General features: G+C 45.1%; 1 long non-coding RNA gene across 1 annotated transcript in view; it reads right to left on the reverse strand.

Annotated features, from left to right (window-relative positions):
• Positions 1-13,833, reverse strand: part of LOC127584972 (uncharacterized) — a 94,225-nt gene that overhangs the window by 50,213 nt on the left and 30,179 nt on the right. Inside the window, exon 3 of the long non-coding RNA XR_007958451.1 lies at positions 2,988-4,737. This is a non-coding gene — a long non-coding RNA (uncharacterized LOC127584972). The remainder of the gene's footprint in view (positions 1-2,987; positions 4,738-13,833) is intronic.

Genomic DNA, 13,833 nt, shown 5'->3' on the forward strand with positions numbered 1-13,833 from the left:
GAATGGAAGGAGGTCGAGCCCCTCGAAGCTGCTCGGTTGTGCAGAGTTGGGGCAGGATGCCACGGCCAACAAGATTCCAAATTGTTTGAGAACAATGAGGAGGGACGTCTCTCATATTTCTCATTTTTCCTCTTGACATAGGAGGCCATTTGGCCCATTGAGTTGATGCCGGCTCACAGGGCAATCCCATCAATCCTATACCCGGTGACTGCTCTGCTCAAGACCACAAGAAACTGAAGAGTTGTAAACACAGCTCAGCGCGTCACAGAGAGCAGCCTCCCCTCCATGGACTCTGTCTACACTTCTCACTGCCTCGATAAAGCAGCCAACATAATCAAAGACCCCACCCACCCCGGACATTCTCTCTTCTCCCCTCTCCTGTCGGGCAGTGTCTGAAAGTACGTACCACCAGGCTCAAGGATAGCTTCTACCCCACTGTTATAAAGCTATTGAACTGTCCCCTAGTACGATAAGAATGGACTCATGACCTCACAATCTACCTTGTTATGACTTTGCACCTTATTGTCTGCCTGCACTGCACTTTCTCTGTAACTGTAACACTTTATTCTGCATTCTGTTATTGTTTTCCCTTGTACTACCTTGATGTAATGAAATGATCTGTATGGATGGCATGCAAAACAAAGTTTATCACTGTACCTCGGTACATGTGACAATAATAAACCAATTTACCAATTTGCCCTCATTTATTTCTCTGTAACTAATTTTTTCTCACATGCCCACGCTGTCATGAGGAGAACGTGCAAACTTCACCCATACCGGAGGTCGTGTTTGAACCTGGGTGCAGGAGTTGTGAGGCAGTGGCACTAACTGCTGCAATAAATTGCTGCCCACAAAGGTGGATTCATCATGGCCACAAACATAGACAACATCACGTGTGAATTGAAGGACTGTGTCAGTGTTATGTAGTTGGGAATCTGATTGGAGAGAGTGAACCTTGGATTTGTAAGGAAGGTGGATTTGAGAGATTTGATTATTGATTGACAGGATGCAGACATTGCAGGAAGTTATCCTCCATCTCTGTCTCCTCTGAAGTGACAAGGTGGCTGATTCTGGAGCCACTCGTAGCTCAGATTGGGAAAGGATGTCAGATTTCCTTCTTTGACACACATTTGTGAATCAGAAGTGTTTCCACAACAATCCATAGTTTCAGGATTGCCGTGACTGACATTGGCCTCTTTTCAAATTCCAGATGCATTTAATTGCTTAAGTTTTAGTTTCTTTGCTGTGTCCTGATGGGATTCAAACCTACGTCCCCGAATCAATGGTCCAGAACTCCGACTCCTGGTCCAGTCATGTAACCGCTTGGTTACCGGACCATATGCTCCAGGACGTCGGCAAGGAACATTTGAAAGATGTAAAGTTAGCAGCAAGTATAGGCCACCCAAGCCCTTGGGTCTGCTCCATTAGTAAGATCTTGGCTAATCTGATTGTAAACTCATCTCTGCATTCCCACCTAGCCTTGGTAACCTTTCACCCATGGATAATCAACAATCTATCGACCTCCCCCTCAAAAAGATATCAAAGGCTCTGTTTCTACTGCCTTTTGAGCAAGAGTTCCAAAGGCTCACAACCCTCTGAGAGACAAAAAATTACCTCATCTCTCTTAAAAGGGAGACCTCTTATTTTTAAAGTGATATCTTAGCTCTAGATTCTTCCACAAGAGAAAATATCCTCTCCACATCCATCCTGCCAAGACCCCTCAGCGTCTTTTGATCATCCCCTCTCACTCTTCCACACTCCAGTGTACACAAGCCCAGCCTGTCCAACCTTCCCTCATCCTCAGCACTGGTCTGCTAAAACCTCCTTTGAACTGCTTCCAATGCCCTAACATCCTTATTCATAAGAAGTAATTATGCCTTCTCTCCGAAAGAATGTTCCTTTTTTATCCCATATCTCAACAATTTGTTTCCTTTTAAGATACATTGAAGAAGTTAAAAGATACCATTAACTCTGGGTTTCTATTTAAGAGGACTTTTACGATCCCATGTATTGAAAATGATCAATCTGCACTTATTTTAAAATACATATATTCTCAACACTGAATACCACAGAGGTCATGAGATGGACCTCTATGTGCCAGATAAAACAGTCATTTATAAAGTGATTTTTCATGGTCTTAAGACTATTTGAAGCCAACAAGTGTTGGTTGTGAGTGAGTGTGAGAGAGCTAGTGAGTGTAAGCGAGCTTATGCATTTGGGAGCTTGTGCCACAAAGTGCTGGAGTTGTGTGGGGAGAACTGTGAGTGCGTGGGTTTGTGATGTATGTTTGAGTGTGAGATCTTGGAGACAAAAAGAGAAGCTGTGAAGGGGAGGGTTGATGCAGAGAAAGGCTTATGAGGTTCTTGGTTCTTGTGTATACAAGTGGCAGATTGTGTACGTGTGGCTGAAGGAATTTTGGGTGTGTGTGTGTGTGTGTGTGTGTGTGTGTGTGTGTGTGTGTGTGTGTGTGTGTGTGTGTGTGTGTGTGTGTGTGTGTGGTGCCCAGGCTGGCTCTTTGAAAGAATTAACCAATTAATCCAATCCAAAAAAGGATGTGTTTGCCTTGGAGAGAACGCAGATGAGATTCAACAGGGTGTTACCTAGGCTGGATCACATTAGTTATGTGGAGAGATTGGATAGGTTGGGCTTGTTTTCCCAGGATGAAAGGTATAGATAGGGTAGACAGGCAAAATCTGTTTCCCATATCAGGGGTATCAAACAGAAGAGGGCATGGGTTTAAGGTGAGAGCAGGCAGTGGAATCAAATACAGTCACTATGTTTAAGAGGTATTTAGACAGACACTTAAATAAGCAAGGCATGGAAAGGTATGGACCTAATGTGGGCAAATGGGATTAGATGGGCGGAAAGGTCAGCATGGACATGATGGGCCAAAGGGCCCGTTTCTGTGCTGTCCTGTACGACTCTGTGACTCAGACTCCATCCTGAGCTAGTTCGCCAAATAGTTTTTGTAATTTTAATCCAATTACCTTCTCAACATCCCTGTTGAACCTTCTCCTGCCATCTCTGCAGATCGCAACAACTCGGCATGTCAAACCTCTCCTCATTCCTTCTTCGCCTCTTGTCCCAAATCTTAAACCTGTGTCCAAGGTCACCGACCCTTCCATCAGTGCAGTTTCCCAGTGCTCAGTGTAGGCAAACCCATGGTGTGGACAGAAGGCTGGCAGAATCTGGTGAGAGTGTCCTCCAAAACCTCGAGTCACATCAGCTGAATGTTTGTTGATGATTGGTGCAGTTGTGTCCAGCAAGCTGAGTATTCTCTTTAGGGATTGAGGATGATTTCCACTCTGGTCCTGAGGTAGCCAATGAGGCCACTGTGGGAACTGTTGACTCTTTCACAGACGGGGCTGGAGATGACTGGTGGGGTGAGCATGAGGGGGGTTTGTGAGGCAGTGCAGGACACCTGTGTGCTCCTGATTCCAGGCCTCAAGGCGCTCAATAACATTTCTTCTTCACTTTGAATGGCCACGGGCCAGAGATTCCCAGGAGTCAGCGAGGATGCTGCATTTCTTTCAGCACATCCTTGCATCATTTTCTCTGTCCGTCCGGTAACCTGGTCCTGTAACAGAGCTTGTAATGGGGTATCTGTGTCCTAATAGGGCCTGCCCCATGTAGCCACCGAATGTTACGCCTGCCTCAGGCCAGGCCTGGGAGAAGGCATTGTTCTTGGCTTGCTCATCCTCCAGTGGAATTGGAAGGATTTTGCAGAGATGGGATTGGTGGTATCGTTTCACTGCCCTGAGGAGCCTGCTGTAGGTAGTCCTTGTCTCCAGTATAAAGGAGGGCAAGGATCCCTGTTACCCAGTATATTGAGGGTTTTGTGCCAGGTTTGATCTTCAAATACCTTTTTTTTCAGTCATCCAGAGGACATGCTGGCAGGGTGAAGATGATGGTGAATGTCATCATTGCTGCCTGCCTTCACTGAGAGTGATATGGGAAGTGGTTTTCCTTTTCCAGGGTCTTACCTTGGACCTTTATTGTCAGAGGGCAGTGTAGCCTCATGAGGACAAGTTGGTAGAAGACATTTGATCTGCTGATGTTGAATGTAAGGTCCATCCCCACCTATGAAAATGTTCAGAGTTGCTTGGAGCTCAGACTCTGAACATCCACAAATGCCAGCATTGCCTTATACCACAGTTCAACCACCTAGGTTGGGCTAACCTGCATTCTGGAGTGCATTTATGGTAGGTTGAACAACATCCCTTTAATTCTGAAGACTATCTCCACTCCTGTGGGATGTTAATTGGAGGTGAGGTCCAACATTGTAGTGAGAAAGATTGAGAAAAGTATTGGGGCAATGAAGTGGCCTTCACAAGAATGGTTCTGATGTAGACCCTTCGGTTAATACACAGCCTGCGAGCTGTCATAGAGCAAGTGTAAGATGGAGATAGATTTCTGAGGGCAGCTGAGTTTGAGGAAGGTCCCTCTCCTTGATGGAGTCAGAGTCTTGAGTGGGCTCGAGAAAGACATGAGCAGTGGCTGGTGCTGCTTCTTGCAGTGAAGGTCGTGTCCACTGTGCCTCTGGGTGGATGGAATGGGGAGCAGTTCTTTGGGCATTGGGGGAAGCATTCGGGGAGGACCTGTCGATGATGTTCTCCAGGAGATCCCTCTGCAGTTAGCACAGTTGGACTTGTCTCCTTTCTTGTCCTCCTCTTCCCTGATGCCGAGGCTGTAGACTTGTAACTGTAGCTCTTTCCCGAATGGTTGTCAGTTCTGGTCCTACAAAATACAGTTAGATGGTATGAGGAGATCGATAGTATACAAGCGCAGTGATGGCACAGAGCACAGACTTTAAAACCCATGTTTAAAAAACGGACATGAAAAATAGAGGCAAGAGCAGGAGAGTCATTCCCTCACCCCTGCTCTGCCTTCACTGAGATTGTGGCTGATCTTCTACTTCACTGACACTTTCCTGCACTCACTCCAATTTCCCTTGGTTTCTCAGTTACCTAAATTCCTATGGATATCTGTTTGAATATACTCACTGATCAAATTTCAACAGCTATCCTGGGAGAGAATTCCAAAACTTCCCTATCCTCTGGGTGAAGGAATTTTTCCTCAACTCAGTCCGGAGTGGCCAGTCCCACTTTCAAGCCTGTGACTGCTGGTTCCAGTCACCTCAGTCTGGGGAAACACCTCACCTACATCAACCTTTTCCAGGTCCATGCAGGTTTCAATGAAATTATCCTCTCATTCTTCTAAACTCAGGAGAATACGGGCTCAGTGAAAAACAAACAGCTGGAGGAAATCAGTGGGTTAAGCAACATCTGTGCAGCAAAGGTACTTTGCATTCTGCCTCCACAGTAGCTGCTTAACCCTCCAGCAGTTTGTTCTTCTTGTCCCAGATTCCAGCATTTGCAGTCTCTTGTGTCTCCAGAATAAAGACTCAGTCTGCTCATACCCTCCATCCTAGGAATCAGTCTGGTGAACCTTCATTGTGTTCCCTCTGATGCAAGCATTTCTTAAGTTGAGCGAGCAGACATGTGCACAATACTCCAGATGCAGACTCACCGGGAACCTCTATCATTGTAGGAAGGGGTCTCTACTCTTGGACTCAAATCCCTTTGCAATAAAGGCCAATATACCATTTGTCTCCTTAATTGTTTGGTGTACTTGTGTGTTAGTTTTCATAGAGTTATAGAGTCATAAATTAACACAGTACTGAAACAGGCCCTTTGGCCCAACTCATCCATGCCGACCAACGTGCCCTCCTGAGCTCGTATCATATGCCTGCATTGGGCCAATATCACTCTAAGCCTTTCCTATCCATGAACCTGTCCAAATGTCTTTTAAATGTTGTTGTTGTACCTGCATCTACCACCTCCCCTGGCAGCTCCTTCCATAGACAGACCACCCTCTGTGTGAAAAACTTGTCCCTTGGGTTTCCTTTAAATCTTTCCCCTCTTGCCTCAAATCCATGCCCTCTAGTTTTAGACTCTCATATCCTGGGAAAAAGACTATGATAATCTATCTTGGCTATCCTCCTCATGATGTTATAAACCTCTATAAGGTCACCCCTCAGCCTCCTTTGCCCCAGGGAAACAGTCCCGGCCTGTCCAGTCTCTCCTTATAACTCAACCCCTCCAGTTCCGGCAACATCCTTGTGAATCTTTCCCGCAGCCTCTCCGGATTAATGACATCCTTCCTATAGCTGGGCGACCAGAACCACACACAGTACTCCAGGTGTGGCCTCACTGATGACTTGTACAACTGTAATGGGTGTCCCAACTCTTGTACTCAGTGTTCCGCCTGATGGAGGCAGGCATGTCATGCACTGTTGTCACCAATCCCATCTACCTGTGTCACCACTTTCATGGAACTAGGCACCTGTACCCCAAGGTCGCTCTGTTCTACAGCACTCCCCAGGGCCCTGTTATTCACTGTATAAGTCCTGCCCTGGTTTAACTTCCCAAGATGCATCGATTTGTACTTGTCTGTTAAATTCCAACTGCCATTCCTTTGACCACTTTTCAAGTTGATCCGGATTCTGTTGTTACCTTAGACACCCTTCTTCACTGTCCATGATACCACCAATTTTGGTGGCATCTACAGATTTACTGATCATGCCAGCTACACCCTCATCCAAATCAATCAAACTGATGACAAACAACAGTGGACCCAGTACTGATCCCTGCAGCACACCACTGGTCACAGGCCTCCAGTCTGAACAACACCCTCCACTCCCACCCTCTGACTCATTCCACCAAGCCAATATTGTATCCAAATGGCTAGCACACCCCGGATCCCTTGTGATCTAACCTTCTGGACCAGCCTTGCTAAAGTCATGTGGACAATGTCTACCACTCTGCCTTCGTCAATCCCCTAGGTCACCTCTTCAAAAAGCTCAATCAGTGATTTGTACAAAGGCATCAGTACCTTTCAGTCCATCACCATTTAGAAAGCACTTTGCCATTCTGCTGATATTTTTACCAGTGTGGATGGCCTCACATTTTTCCACATTACATTCAACTAGTCATGTCCTTGCCCACACACTTACCTTGCTATATCCCTCTGAAGCCTCTTTGCTTTCTCCTCACAGCCACACTCGCAGCCAGCTTTACATCATCAGCAAACTTGGATATACTACTCTTGACTCTTACCCTTTATCCATTGACAGAGACTGTGAGTAACTTGGGCTCCAGCACTGATCCCTGAGTTACTCACTTGTCAAAGCCGCTTAATGTGAAAATGACCCATTCATTCCTACTGTCTCTTCTGTCTGTCAACCAGTCCTCAGGCCTGTATATTATATAGGCCTATTTCACTATATTAGCCCCACCCCAATAACCACAGGCACTAATTTTGTTTAGTAATCTCTGTCCCCATTTGTGTCTTCACTGTGTTTTCCTTCCTGTATATTTGAGGTTTGGAAGGAGCTGTGTTTCAGTGACCAGTTCACGCAAATGGCGGACAAGCCCAAACTGAATCCAACAGCAGTCTGAGATTCACAACTTTAAAATTCATTCTTCAAACCCAAGTACCTGATAAAGGCAGAAAAGCTCCCACTTCCTGAAGTAAATTCTCATTCGCTGCCCCCACTTCACTCCCTGTTCCCATGCATGATCTCCCCCACTGTGTCACATACTTCCAAACACGCAGGCTACCTCATCACTTTCTACCTCAGTAACTGTTGTTGCAATTCGTAATACTTTAAGAATTAGTTTTATCCTGCACTGTTATTAAATCCATTGATACTTTATATTGAGCATTTTGTATTAAATTGTGATTTAACGCTTTTATTTACAATATACATTTCTGTTCAGATTCAAAGCTGAACCAGGTCTTCCCCAATGAGGACTATATCAAAATTTGATTAAGCCTCATTGGGAGGTCCATATGCACTTCTTGTTGTTAGGTTCAACAGGACATCCACAGGCACCCAAGACTGACGAGGACAATGACGGAAATTGGTATCATCCTTGCCCTGCTGTAGGAAAGACATCATTAAATTGGAAAGAGTGCAGAGAAATGCTGCAGGACTGGAGGGACTGAGTTACAGGGAGAGGTTGGGCAGGCTAGGACTTTATTCCTTGGAATGTAGGAGACTGAGGGGTGACCTTACAGAGGTGTATAAAATCATGAGGGTATAGATAGGGTGAACTCATACAGTCTTTATCCCAGGGAAGGGGAAACTAAAGACCAGAGGTCATAGGTTTAAGGTGAGAGGTTGAAAGATTTAAAAGGGGCCTGAGGGGCAACTTCTTCATGATGAGGGAGGTACATATATGGAACGAGCTGCCAGAGGAAGTGGTTGAGGCAGGTACAATAACAACATTTAAAAGACATTTGGACAGGTACATGGACAGGAGGGGTTTGGAGGGATATGGGCCAAACGTGGCAGATGGGACTAGCTTGGTGGGCACCATGGTTGGCATGGACGAGTTGGGCCAAAGGGCCTGTTTCCGTGCTGTCTGACTCTATGACTCTATAACTACAAGGGTATATTTGTCAGACCAGGATGAACAGGCTGATGTCTTTTCACTTGGAACTTAAAATTGGAATGTGACATGCAGATTTTCCACTTCTGGAGAAGAGCAAAGTTTTTCCAGTCCTCATTAAACTGGTAAATTATCAGTTGGAGAATTTAGGAGAAAATGTTTTATCCAGTGAGTGGTGAGAGTGCGGAACTCTCTGGCACAGGGAGTGGCTGGACTGAAGGGCACCACTGCATTTCAGGGGAATCCAGGGAAGTATAGGATGGAGTGGTTGGGCCAAATGGCCTGTTTCTCTGCATTTCTGTGTGATTTCTCCAACAGAAACATATTTCTGGTCAATTCTGCAGCACATCCTCCTTCTAAATCTGTTTGGATTATTCACTGCCCACTGGCACTCTACTGCAATTTGAATCATTTTTAGTTCATGGACATAAACCAGACTTGCACATTCACTTTGTAACAGTCCTTGCATGCTAACATTGTGAGTCAAGCACTCACTTATTGTGATACAATCAGTTACATTCTCATACTGTAACAGTCATTTTTGCACACTAATATTCTGACTGGACTGCATTTGCATATGCACATCGAGACCCAAAATCATTCTTGTACACATTTATTGTGACTCAGAACCAGTCTTGAGCACATTGATGCACACTCAGCCACTCTTGCACACTCATATTGCAACACAGACATTTTTGCACGATCAGACTGTAACTCAGCATTTTGCATTCTGGTACACGGAATCACAAGAACTCATGCTTGCTGTAGAATTGTACACATGCACTGGATTACACACATGATAAACACACCAGAGGAGATAATGCAATGGTGTGTAGACAGGTACTAGCCCTGGGGTCCTCAACAGAACCCAAAATGTCATCAGATCAAATGTGAGCAGGGACCCCTTCTCCAAATCACCACTGAAATTCCTCCCCTCAGCTGATGAATCAATACTCCTCCGTGTTGGACCACACAAGAAACACTGACGTAGCCAGGGCACTGATTGTCCTCTGGGTGAGGACTTCAATGTCCATCGCCAAGAGTGGCTCAGTAGCACCACTATAGACTGATTTGGCTATCCTGAATGACATCACTGCCAAAATGGGCCTTGGCAGGTAATGAGTGAACCAACAAGAGGTACAAACTTACTTGACCTCGTCCCCACCAATCTATCTGTGAATGATGCACCTGTGCCTGGCAGCGATGATGGGCATTTCTACAGCACTGCTCTTGTGGAGATAAGGTCCTGCCTTCACACTGAGGACAGCCTCGATGTTTTGCGTGGCACCAGAGTCACGCTAAATGGATTAGACTGAGAATACATCTGGTAGCTCAAAACTGGGTATCCATGAAGCAGTGTGGAGCTCAGCACCACTGTTAGTAACCTCCTGGCCTGGTGTATCCCTCACTCTGCCATCACAGTCAAATCAGGGATCAGCTCTGGTTTTAAAAGTGGTGCAGATGTACCTAAACGGAAAATACCGCATGTAATTGTCAGATCAAACTCTGCACTTCTGCCACACCAGGTGATGGCAAATTAAACAACTAACAGGAGGAGGAGGGTTCTAGAACATTCCCATCCTCAGCAATGGCAGGGCCCAGCATGCTCAATGCAAGGCTAGAACATTAACACCCAGAATGAGCCAGATGTCCCAGCCACATCATCCCTATCACATTCCCCCCAAGATAATAACCATTCCAGCTACCAGTCTTCAGTCAGTTCCAGGCAGCATAATGGGAAAGGCTTTGGGAACAGACAACGTTGCAGCTGTGGTCCTGATAACCTACACTCCAGAAGTATTGGCACTCCTAACCCTGCGATTCCAACACAGTTACAACACTGGTAGCGACCTGACCATGGGAAGAATTGCCCAGGTATGTCTTGTTCACAAACAGCAGGTCAAATCCAATCAGCCATTTACTGCCCAATCAGTCAATTCTCAATCATGAGCCAATTGGTGGAAGGTATTATCAACAGTGCTGCCAGTGGTATTTAATCACAAATAACCCACTCACTAATGCCCAATTTGGAGTTTGCCAGGACCACTTGGCTCCAGATCTCATCACAGCCTGGGTCCAAATATAGACCAAAGAGAACTTCAGAGGGGAGGAGGAAGTGACTGACCCTGACATCATGGCAGCATTTGGCTGTGTGATGCGAAGGAACCCATAAACCTGGACTCATTGGCATCAAAGGGGAAACACTCCAATGGTTGCAGTCATAACATGCGCAAAGTCAGATGTGGGATGGGAGGTCAACCATCCCAGCCCCAGGACATCACTGCAGGAGTTCCTCAGGGCAATGCCCTAGGTCCAACCATCTTCAGCTGCTTCAGCAATGACCTTCCTTCCATCATAAGGTCAGAAGTGAGGACATTCACTGATGATTACACAATGTTCAACTCCACCTGAGCAAATGAAGCAGCCCGTGTCTGCATACAATATTATACAACACTCAGACAGGGGCTGATAAATCACATGTAGCATGCTCACTACGAAACTGCCAAGCAATGACTATCCTCAATGAGATAAAAGATTCACCTGCCTTTGATATTCAAGGATGGCAGCAAAGCCCAGATTTGGAGATGCCAGATTTTGCAAGGGTAAATTGGTTTATTATTGTCATATGTACCAAGGTCACGAAAAACTTAGCTTTGCATGCCATCCATACAGATCATTTCAACACATCAGATTAGAATGAACAAATCTGCAGGGAGCAGCTTCTTAAAAGTGTGACAGTATTTGAAGGCAGTCACCAAGAGTGTGCAAGGAGTTCCTATGAATGTATCAGAATATTGCAAGGATTCTTAGGGAGATGTGCAGATCTTCTAGAAGGATGCCAGTACTGAAGGGGGTCCCAAAGTGTGTACCAGCATTTATAAAACTCCCAGGAATGTCAGTATTTTCAGGAATCTCCAGGAGTGTGCCTACATTTGCAAGAGGTTACACAATTATCATTAATTGTGGCAGACAGCAAGAGCATGCCAAAGAGAAAAAATTGAAACAAACACTTATGGGCGGGTCCTTTGCAGTCTGAGTTTGTTTGACAATTTTGCTCACCAACATTCCTGCCTTCTCGTCCTGTATCTGCACAAACATTGCTTGCACTTGAAATGAGGTAAAACTTGCAATCTTGAAGCTTGTATATAAATAGGGAAGGTATTTCCAGAATTAATGGAATTGATGCAAGATCAGGAAGGAGACTACACCCAAGCTAAAGCCATGTGTCAGAAAATGTGTGCAGTATTTATGGGACCTTTCATCTTAAAACTGTAGCAAAGCAAATTAGTTGCTGTGAACATACACTCTGAATCTGGCATCTGGACTCACAACTCAATGAGTGTGAGTGAGAATGCTTGGAGAAGATATTTGCTTTGGAGCCACAGCCTGTCTTGTTACCTGATTTACATTTCTGGTTTCGGATGATTTGAAGGATTCTTGCCACAAATCATGAATTCACCCTTAAATTCTCAGTACAATGATCTATCAAGCAGAGACCATAAACAATTGAATATTTGCCAATGTCTTTAAATCTTACAGAAAAAAACGTGATAAATTGTGTATTTTGTTGGAAAGACCCACCTTTGTATTAAAATTATTTAATTGGACTGTGGAGTAAATCATTCATTTACGAACACAGTTTAGAGTCACTGCAAACCTCTCCAACCTCCAAAAAAGCGTCCTCAAAATCCCAAACAGAAACAGCTGAAACCACTGATCAACATTTGCAGGAGAAGAGGGTACCTGACGCCCAGGCCAGGGTCTAGTTGATCTGGGGCTGTCCCCAGAGAATCGAATCAGCCTCAGGCTGGGGCCAGGGGCCAGGGGCCAGGGCTCCGGCCTCGCACCAGACCGGTGTCTTCACCCAGCCTCGGAGCAGGAGCCCCCCACAGTTCAGGGGTCGCTACTGAATACAGAGAATTTCAGGAGAGAGGAGGTCAAACTATCTCCTCTCTGCCCGGCCCTTGCACTCCTAATCCACGTGCAATCTAAACAGTGTTAAAACTAACAACAGCCACAATAAAGCTGTCTGTTTATTTAAAGAGGATTTCAACAGTGAGCTTTTCCCAATTGTCAGACACCTGGTTTAGGCGTGACCGGGAAACTCAGAATTCTCCCGCCAAAGTTTTGCTTTAATGTTGTGTTCAATTGCGGCTGGCAACCGAAGGGTTAACTCGAGTTTAAAGTAGCCAGCACTTGGGCTGTACCGTCTAGGATTCCTTTCCTGGTAAAAGTGTTTATTTTTAAATGTAACAGCGAGCAGAGGCGGATTTATTGAACTGTTAGTAATGTGTAATATGTGATATGATACTACAGTCTGAACAATTAGATCTCGACAGAGCAAGGCAGGTAAAAGATGGATCAGCAGGGTAGTTGAGAACTCTGCGTAAACATGATAATACCCTCGGTTTTGGGGCAAAAAAAAATTCTTAGCAGCAAAAGGTTCGACATTAACCCGTCCGGAACAACTCGGGAGCCCATCCACCGTCTCCTTGTGTCCACGAATCTCTACATTGTGCAGTAAAGCACATCGACACCACAAAGTGATTTGTGATTTCCTCTGGTTTAAGAATGTCACTTTCTTAGTGATTTCTGTGAGAGTTTTAACCCGAGTTCTACGCTGTAGCCAAGTACTAAAATATAAACAGAGAGAAATATTGAATTGTCGAGCGTGGCGAAGCCGCCCCAGCAAAGTGTTTCTATTTCTTTGGCGCACATTTAAAATTAAAACACAGTTCATGCTTGGTCTCAGACGAGCAATAAACAATTGCAGACGTGTTCACCCCCTAAGAATCAAAATCACCCCATCTCCACTTCAATGTCTCTTTATTCCCCCACCTCCGTCTCCCAGCCCCCGGTTTCTCGATTTCTCTGCCACAATTTCTCGCCATTACTTTATGTCTGCGTGAAGTCTTTATGTCGCCATTACTTTATGTCTATCGTCCCCCGTTTCCATCGCGCCTGGCCCGCCCTCTCCTTGCTGCCGGCTTCCTTCAAAGCCTGAGCGGAGAATTCGATTAGTTTCTGACACTGGGCAGTTCCAAAGTAGGAATGGCTGGTCGGTGTAATTCCTGAAAAATCCCTGACATTCCCTTTCAACTCCTAGTGGTGAGGATTTGTTTACCCTACACAACTACCGAGGAACGAATACTCTAGCCTGAGAAGACTGGTTTCTGCATCGAACACTACAGCATCTTTTGCAATCTTTTCGCATTTAAAATATTTTACCACCCTAGATTGAAAAAAAAATGATTGGGTTAACAAATATATTAAATTTACGTTATATTTAAATTAACCCAAGGAAAATATTTCATGGAACTAGCATTGTTCATCATGCAATAAAAAATAACATTAGGTATCTAAATTAGGTTTAACA

This window comes from Pristis pectinata, chromosome 31 (genome assembly GCF_009764475.1).
Source record: "Pristis pectinata isolate sPriPec2 chromosome 31, sPriPec2.1.pri, whole genome shotgun sequence".
In the NCBI taxonomy this organism is placed as follows: domain Eukaryota; kingdom Metazoa; phylum Chordata; class Chondrichthyes; order Rhinopristiformes; family Pristidae; genus Pristis; species Pristis pectinata.